This window comes from Cebus imitator, unplaced genomic scaffold (assembly GCF_001604975.1).
Source record: "Cebus imitator isolate Cc_AM_T3 unplaced genomic scaffold, Cebus_imitator-1.0 Scaffold237, whole genome shotgun sequence".
Taxonomy (NCBI): Eukaryota; Metazoa; Chordata; class Mammalia; order Primates; family Cebidae; genus Cebus; species Cebus imitator.
Window position 1 is genome coordinate 3,047,963 of NW_016107552.1, and position 9,421 is coordinate 3,057,383.

A 9,421-nucleotide genomic window follows, 5' to 3' on the forward strand; every position below is an offset into this window, starting at 1 on the left:
CGGCAACCTCCGCCTCCCAGGTTCAAGTGACTCTCCTGCCTCAGCCTCCCAAGTAGCTGAGATTACAGGCATACGTCACCACACCCAGCTAATTTTTTTGTATTTTAAGTAGAGACGGGGTTTCTCCATGTTGGTCAGGCTGGTCTCAAACTCCCGATCTCAGGTGATCTGCCCGCCTCAGCCTCCCAAAGTGCTGGGATCACAGTCGTAAGCCACTGCACCCAGCCTATTTTCACTTGCTCTTGTTGCCCAGGCTGGAGTGCAATGCCATGACCTCAGCTCACCACAACCTCTGCCTCCCAGGTTCAAGTGATTCTCCTGCCTCGGCCCCCGGAGTAGCTGAGATTACAGGCATTTGCCACCACACCCAGCTAACTTTGTACTTTTAGTAGAGACAGGGTTTCTCCATGTTGGTCAGGCTGGTCTCAGACCCCTGACCTCAGGTGATCCACCCATGTCGGCCTCCCAAAGTGCTGGGATTACTGGCGTGAGCCACTGCGCCCGGCCTATTTTTACTTTTTGAGACAGAGTCTCGCTCTGTTGCCCAGGCTGGAGTACAGGAGCACAATCTAGCTTACTGCAATCTCTGCCTCCCAGGTTCAAGCGATTCTCCTGCCTCAGCCTCCCAAGTAGCTGGGATTACAGGCAACTGTCACCACGCCTGGCTAATTTTTGTATTTTTTTTTTAGTAGAGATGTAGTTTCACCATGTTGGCCAAGCTAGTCTCAAACTCCTGACCTCCGACGATCCGCCTGCCTCCGCTTCCCAAAGTGGTGAAATTACATGCATGAGCCACTGCGCCCAGCCAGTCACAAATTTTAAATTGTTTGGATTTTCTTTTCTTTTCTTTGTTTTTTTTTGAGATAGAGTCTTGCTCTGTCGCCCAGGCTGGAGTGCAATGGCACGAGCTCGGCTCACTACAACCTCCACCTCCCGGGTTCAAGTGATTCTCCTGCCTCAGCCTCCTGAATAGCTGGGATTACAGGCACCTGCCACCACGCCGGGTCTCAAACTCCCGACCTCAGGTGATCCACCCACATCAGTCTCCCAAAGTGTTGGGATTACTGGCGTTAGCCACTGCGCCCAGCCTATTTTTACTTTTTGAGACAGAGTCTCGCTCTGTTGCCCAGGCTGGAGTGCACTGGCTGATTTTTGTATTTTTAGTAGAGACGGGGTTTCACCATGTTGGCCAGGCTCTCTTGAACTCCTGACCCCAGGTGATTCACTCACCTTGGCCTCCCAAAGTGCTAAGATTACAGGCATGAGCCACCACACCTGGCCTTAAATTGTTTTTTTTTGAGATAGTCTCGCTATATTGCCCAGGCTGGTCCCAAACTCCCAGGCTCAAGCAATCCTCCCATCTCAGCCTCCCAAAGCGCTGGGATTACAGAAGGGAGCCACTGAGCTTGGCCTTCGCTTCTTTTTAAATGGCAGCAGTTTGAGTAGTAAGACCAGACAGAAACACCCCTCCTCGTGTTGGGGGCCGCAGAAGTGGGAAGGGCATGGCTTCGAGGCCGACAGCTTTGGGTTCAAATCCCAGCTCTTCCACTTTCCAGCTGCGTGACCTCATAGCAAGTAAGTAACCTCTTGAAGCCTCAGTTTCATGAACTGTAAAGTCGAGGGTCTCAAAAACAGGCACCACCTGGGTTTGTTGTAAAGACTGGAAAAGGAACAGAAGAGCTTAGCCCGGATTCTGGCATGACAGTGGCTGCACTGACGCCCTATGTGCTTTACCTGCATTCTCCCCAGTCCTCCTATTTTACCGAGGAAGACCCTGGGGTCCCAGGGGGATGTGGTTTGTCTAGGTTCACACTTCTATAATCTGGAGGGATCTCCTGGACAGGGATGCTCCTGCCCTCCTCTCTGCCCTAAACCTGCCAAAGCCTTCAGGTTTAGATATTCAGGAAGTGTCTGGGGTATAAAGAGAATTTTTGCTGCCCATGGTCTAATTTTTATTCATTCAGCACACCCTGAATTGCGGGTGTATCAAGTAGCGTGCAGCTCTTTTGCTTCTGCCTGGAATGTCCCCAGCCCTCCCCCCTACTCATCCTTTAAGACTCAGCTCAAGTATCACCGTGCTCAGTCCCCCCCACCAACACACATACACACAGCAGGTTGAGCAAAGCACCACCCGCCTGGAACTTATCCTGATGACAGGCTATCCTGATAATAATCATACCCGCCCCTTACAGAGCACCGACACGGGATCTAGCACTGGCCATGTGCTGCTTCGTCAAACTCACGTAATAACCCTTTGAGAATGGGGGCATCCTAACATGAGCCCTCTTTACAGATAAGGAAGTCGAGCCTCAAAACCACAACCGTGCCCAGGGCCACAGCCAGGAGGGGCAAGGCCAGGGTTTGCCCCCAGGTATCCCCGGCTGGCTCCCTCCCTTCTATCTGTCTCCTCCTGGAAGCCTCCTTCCGTTTACCCCTACTGCACCCAACTCCAGCCCACCCACCCCTGTTGCTTCTCCACTGCTTAACCTGACTCCAAATAGCCACTAGTTGCAAGTTGGAACCGAGTTCAAATTCCTGCTTGGCCACTGCTGCCTGGCGAAGACCTCACTACGCCACAGAACCCTGCATCCGTGAAGTGGGAATAATGTGCCCCACGTCTCCCCACGGGAAGTCCTGGAGGACGGGGATGTCTGATGTCCACCCCTGGGCAGGCAGGCACAGGGTTCTAAAGCAGGTGTGCTAAACTGAATTAAGTACTGATACACCTCCTCTGAGGGGTTCCTTCCCCCAGGTAGACTGTTACACCCACCTTGAGGAAGGGATCTTCAAAGTGAGTGGCTCTCTAAATATTACGCTGATCAATGTCGAAGTTGTCAATGACCACCCTTTGACACCACTGCCCCAAATCGAAGTTCAGTCCGCCATCGTCTCTCACCTGGATTTTTCTGGCAGCCTGCTTACTGGCCCCCAGCCTCCCCACACCAGCCAGGGCAAGCTTCCCAAAATACACATCTGACTGTACCCCTCACCTGCAGAGAACCTTCCACTGGGATCCACAGCACCCCACACCCCAGGAATAAAGTCCAAACCACTAAGCATGGCTGGCCTGCCCCAGTCAACACCCTAGGCACTCCCCTACCGCCAGGCCTCTGCACAAGCTGTTCCACTTCCACGGACAGTAACACCAAGTTCTTCCCACTGGCTGACCAGAAAACTGAACTCTCTGACCCCTATTCCTCCTTACAGCCCAAGGCATCAGCCCTTCTTCATATGATCATGGTTCTCCCCTTCCAGACAAGTGCCTATGTTCACAAAGGCACATAAAGTTAAGGACATAAAGTGGCCCCTGAAGGGTGTGGTTAGCCTCATCTTTGACACCGTTGTCTTGAAATATTTGTTGAAGGAACAAATGATAAATAAATGAATGAATGAATGCACATATAAAATATCCCTGTAAGGCTCTTTTTCTGAGTTGGTCAGAGATGTAGCCTGGTGAGGAGAAATGCTCAGAGCCAGACAACTGGCTCCTTCATTCTCCTGCCACGGTCAGCCTTGAATAAAAAACAGCCCTGGCCGGGTGTGGTGGCTCACGCCTGGAATCCCAGCACTTTGGGAGGCCGAAGTGGGCAGATCACCTGAGGTCAAGAGTTTGAGACCAGCCTGGCCAGCATGGTGAAACCCCATCTCTACAAAAAATACAAAAATTGGCTGGGTGCTCACACCTGTAATCCCAGCACTTTATCACGAGGTTAGGAGATCGAGACCATCCTGGCCAACAGGGTGAAACCCCATCTCTACTAAAATACAAAAAATTTGCCAGGAATGGCAACGCATGTCTATAGTCCCAGCTACTCAGGAGGCTGAGGCAGGGGAATTGCTTGAACCCGGGAGGCGCAGGGTTGCAGTGAGTGGAGATCGTAGCCAGCCAAGATTGCGCCACTGCGCTCCAGGCTGGACTACAGAGTGAGACACCATCTCAAAAAAAAAAAAAAAAAAATAGCTCCTAGGACCTCCATGGGGGTAGGGGCAGCTTCCAGCCTCTGAAGCTAGGGTGAGAAATGTAACCCCAACATCAAGAATCAGTCCTAGACTAGCAGGCAAGCTGACTGCTCCATAGATGGAAAATAACTCCAAGAGGACAGATCCTAAGTTGCCCTAGGCCACGCCATTTCTACAGCACTCCAGATGTGGTAGGTGCTCAGTACACGCTGGCCGATGGAGCCAACCTGTTCACGTGCCCAGTTGAATTATATGCCCAGACACTGTACTGAAACTCTGCACTTCTCTTGGGTAATTGCACTCTTTCAAAAGCATGCAAATCCTTTAAAAAGGTTCCCCCTTCCCCCACAAGAACCACCAAGATCTGGGCTTGTGTCTGTACAAATTCCTCAGGCACTGTCCCTGGCTGCTAGAGGAAGGAAGGAGGCACCAGAGTCTGGGGTGCACACGTGTTCGTCCAGGAGCCTTGACGGATTCGCAGAGGGAAAGCTAGGCCAAGGGAGAAGCCTTGTCCAAATGTCCTGGTTACTCATTAGCCAAACTTCAGAGGTTCCCTCTGCCAGGGGGGACCAGAGGGGCAATTAACTCATTTGGAAGAAAGGCTAAGCTAAATATCTCTCTAATCCTGCAGTTTCAAAAGACAGCAAGTAGGGTTTCTGGAATCTTTAGATATTGCAGGACAAGCACAGGGGATGGGGCATGGGAAAGGAGGGGCCACAGACTGAGACAGGCGCTGATACTTCTAGGTCCCCTGCCTGTTTCACACCCTTCATCCCCATCCACCCTGCCAGCCTCCTAGAAGAGGGAGGATGCAGACCCTCCTAGGCCAAGCCCATTTGGCCCAGAGAATTCCTATCTGGACTCAGGTAGGTTAAGTGTTTTCCCCAAGGTCACAAAGAAGCTGCAAAGTGTTTTTCTTTGTGCAACAGGTACAGTCCTTTTCCTTCCAAAATATAATGGCTGCTCCTGGCTACAGAAAGTTCAGTCCCGGCAGGCAGGAAGCCCTGGCCACCTAGGCATCGCGCGGCTCCGAGGTCAAAGCCTGCTCCAGGGCTGGACAAACAGCAGGGTTTCCCGGCGCAGCGCCCCCACTCCCAGGCGACTGTGTGCCGAGAGGGCGCGAAAAGGTCAGGTTCGGCTGGGGGTCAATGAGCCACTTCCCATCCCGGGGGCCCCACCCGAGAGCCCGGGCGAGCCGCGCAGCCACCGGGGCGGGGACCACGCGGGCCTGCCTGGGAGCAGGGGGACTGAGCCTTAATCCCATCAAGGCGCCTCTGCCCTGTGAAGACGAGCGGAAGGGGACGCAGGCCAGGCCAGGAGGACGCGTCCAGAGCCTCCGCGCCCGAGGGGCGCCGCGCCGCCCTTCTCACGCCCCCGAACCACCCCCGCTGTCTTCCGGGCTGCCTTCGCCTGGGGCTCCGTCTCGCTCATCGCCCTTGCTCCACACTGTCCACCTTCGGGGCCTCCAACCCGCACGGATGTCCAGACCCTAGCAGCTGCAGGCTAAGTAACCCAGATCTCCAGAGATCCCTCAGCTCCCGGCCACCGGATCTCTCTGAATCCATTCCCAAGGCTCAGCCCGGCATGGGAGGAGATTGATCCTCTCGCTCCCAATCACGAATCACCCTCCGCCGTCACCCCTGACTGGGGATCCAGTGGGACCCCAGGCCTCCAGCGCCCGATCCCCTCCAGGGATCGACTCCCAAGTCGCCAATCAGGTGGCACGTGATCCATTGGTTGCCCTGTGCGGGATCTTCCCGCGGGATCCACTCCCAAGTCTCGGGAGACGGATTCCCCGGCCCCCAAACCGGGATCCTCCCTCCCCGTAGACCCGGAGTCTGGGGAAATCCTCCGGGTCCCCGCCTCTTCCCCGCCAACTTTGCCAACTTTTCTCCCCGGGCCTCGGCCGGGCAGAAACTTGGCGGCCCTCGTTAGCTGCCGTCACCCCCAGCTACCTCTCGGGCCGGGGACTGGAGGCGACCAGCCAGCCCCCACTCCCCACAGCCGCTGCGCAACCTACCGTGGAGCCACCGCCAGCCCGCGCCGCGCCGCCACCTGCCCGCAGCCCGCGGCACCTGCCCGCGGCGCCCGCAGCTCAGCGCAGCCTAGCCTGCTGGGGGCGGGGCCTCGGGCGGGGACGCGCCCCCGTCACCATGGGAACTGCAGGCGGCCGCGCCTGCGCGGAGGGGAGCAGAGCCGGCAAAGCCCGAGTCGGCAGTAGCGCCTGGGCCTGGGATCTCTCCGGCGGTCAGAGGTCACGACTCGCCCGGACACCCCTCCCGGAAACGTTCCCGCCCCTCGAGCCTCGAACCCGCTCGGTCCAAGTGGGAGCGTTGCTCCCGGTCCCCTCCCGCGTCTCCTGGATGTTCCCAAGTCACCGGCCAGGATCCCCCACCACGGGCACCGACTCGCTGCCCAGCCTGCGACCCCGAGCCTAATGCAACCCAGGAATTCAGGAGGCGCTCCCTAAATGTAGGCTTGACTTGCCTGGGTTGCAGGTGCCGGCCCGGGGGCTGGCACGGTCTGCGCGCGGTGCTGGCGCCCCCTCGCGGCAAATAGGGGGACTGCACCCGGGAGTTCGCTGGGGCGCCTACTGAGTGGGAATCTTCTTGCCATTGTGTTGGGGTGTGGGTTATGGGGTTATGGATATAGGAACTTGTGGACGAGTTGAGACAATTGTAGGAAGTCGGCTCTGAAAGAGAAAATACCTGTTTTGTTATCCTTTACTCATTTCATTCAGCAGATCTTTATTAAGCACCTATTGCATGCTGGGTGCTGGAGACCCAGTGGTGGGCAGCTGGCAAAATCCAGGCTGTTGTGCAGGTTACAGATATCGAAACAAACAATTTCACGAGTATGTCTATTGCATCTGTGACATGTGCTCCGATGGGAAATGTACAGAGCATGAATAACTGGAGGACCTAAAATCAATGTGCCTTTACTGTAAGCAAGATAGGCAATAAAGTTGAGAAAGAAAAGGACATCACATTGTGTGGATTCAGGAGGATTGGTGGGAAGGCTTCTTGCCTCGTCTTGCTTTTCAGTTGATGAGTGTGTGTAAAAAGCAAGGGCAGCTCCTGTTACACACCGTTTCCACTGCAACCCTTTTGAAGGTCTGATCACCCTCAGACCCAAACAGGGTACGCCCTGTTTACCAAACAGCAGCCCGAGAACGCCCAGCTGACTTGTGCACAGTGCTGGAACCCAGAAATCGGAGGGCAGAGATCCCATGAAGTCTCGTATCTCAGAACATTCTCCTTATTATCTGGGTATCTTGAGTACAATCATCAGAAAGATCAAACCCAGCCGCTTTTACAATGACTCCCACTTCCAGAGAGAAGTTTGTGAGTAGGAGACCAGGAACGGCTGGACTGAAACCTAAAATCCTTCAAACTTCATGGAAGTCAGGCTTTTACCTGACATGTGTATGTTATACCAGCAAAGGCAAATCACTGTTGATTGTCTGTTCTTCTCTCTAGAACTCCTGGAGGAAGGGACTTCTGTCTTTCATTCAATCTCGATTCCCAGTGACTAGAACAGGGCTTGGCACACAGTAGGTGCTCAGAATATAGGCTGAGTGCACGAATGACCAACAGCTGATGACATACCATCTGCTGCCCCTCCTCCCTAACCTTATGGGAGCTTCCTGTCTCTCCCGGGCAAACCTCCATGAACCAGAATGCGTAGGCTGGGGGTTCTGTTTAACGAAATGTTCGTGTTTCTCAGTTACCGAACCAATGCAGTCTTCAACCTTGGCATCTTCTCTCTATCCCAGAACACAAGGATGGGAGGGGACAAGACAGTCCTCCTCGTGCCACCCTACCCCCCACGGACACTCCAAACCCAATTCCCCAGCCCTAACCATCAACCCCCCTCTCCACCCCAAGAGATGCCCAGCCCAGGCCGGGCGTGAGCTCTTCTATCCCTGTCAAGCTTCAGGAGGATTCCAGAAGTGCTGAACTACAACTCCCAGAGTCCTCCTGAACCTGGACCCAGAAAGGGCAGGACTTCCTGGTTCAGCCCCACCTTAGCTGGCTCCCCTTCTATTCCTGTGTCTTCCCACCCAGGTGAGAGATGCCACCTCACACATACCCAGAGGTAAACCCTGACCAAAGAGGTGTCAGGTCGTACACCGTTTCCAGAGGCAACACCCCTCTCTCTCCCCATCTCACCACTCCCAGCCCTGGCTTTTCTCTTTCTGAGAATAGAGCGCAGTGCTTCCCCAGGGATTTTCCCAGAACCCTTTCCTTGCACTCTTCTGCCCCCTCCTCCAGGAAGTCTGTCCTGATTAGCCTCTGTCAGCTCTGTCCAATAGAACTTTCTATATCTGCACTGTCCAATATTAGCCTTTTAAGTACTGAGTACTTAAAAGGAGGTCAGGGAGACTGAGGAACTAAGTTTTATATTTTACTTAATTTTAATTAGCATAATTTTTTTTTTTTTTTGGAGACAAGAGTCTCGCTCTGTTGCCAGGTGCCAGGCTGGAGTGCAGTGGCGGGATCTCAGCTCACTGCAACCTCCGCCTCCCAGGTTCAAGCAATTCTCCTGCCTCAGCCTCCCTGGTAGCTGGGACTACAGGCGTGTAGTGCCACGCCCAGCTAATTTTTGTGTTTTTTTAGTAGAGACAGGGTTTTGCCATGTTGGCCAGGATGGTCTCAATCTCTTGACCTCATGATCTGCCCGACTCATCCTCCCAAAGTGCTGGGATTACAGGTGTGAGCCACCGTGCCCAGCCAATTAGCATAAATTTTAAAATCCACATGTGGCCCTGGCTAGCATATTGGAAGAGGGTATAGCTCCACACCTCACACACTCCTTGCAAGCGCCATGTTCCTGCATTTTCGTTGGTGCATATTTATACATTTTGTTTTTCCTAAAATTTACCTGCATCTCGAGGGTGAGAACCAGTATGTTCTCTGAGATGTTTTCCCTCAACTCTAGTCCTTTGCCCATGCCATTACCCCTGCCAGGAAGACTTTGCCCTCTGCCTCCCCATCATCTGGTTAACAGCTACGTGTCCCTGGGCTGGGCGCGGTGGCTCACGCCTGTAATCCCAGCACTTTGGGAGGCTGAAGCAGGCGGATCACAAGGTCAGGAGTTCAAGACCAGCCTGGCCAATGTGGTGAAACCCCGTTTCTACAAAAACACAAAAATTAGCCGGGCGTGGTGGTGCGCGCGTATAGTCCCAGCTACTTGGGAGGCTGAGGCAGAAGAATCCCTTGAACCCAAGAGGTAGAGGTTGCAGTCAGCTGAGATCGCGCCACTGCACTCCAGCGTGGGTGACAGAGCGAGACTCTGTCTCAAAAAAATAAATAAATAAAAACCCAGCTGCATGTCCCTCAGATCTTGGCTTCTACATCAGTTCCTCCAAGAAGCCATCCCTAACCACCAAAACTACCAAAACTGATTAGGTGTCGCAGCATCTGGGGCTGGTAACTGCACCCATTAAAGTGCTGATCGC

General features: G+C 54.1%; 1 protein-coding gene across 3 annotated transcripts in view; it reads right to left on the reverse strand.

Annotated features, from left to right (window-relative positions):
- The window catches only part of KIAA1671 (KIAA1671 ortholog), a 247,635-nt gene extending 241,606 nt beyond the window's left edge, over positions 1-6,029 (reverse strand). For 2 of the 3 annotated variants that reach the window (XM_017498147.2, XM_017498148.2), the window contains exon 1: positions 5,981-6,029. The gene's annotated coding sequence lies outside the window, so the exon portion shown is untranslated. The remainder of the gene's footprint in view (positions 1-5,980) is intronic. The other variant, XM_037727688.1, reaches the window with a different exon arrangement.
- Between the last annotated feature and the right edge of the window lie 3,392 nt (positions 6,030-9,421).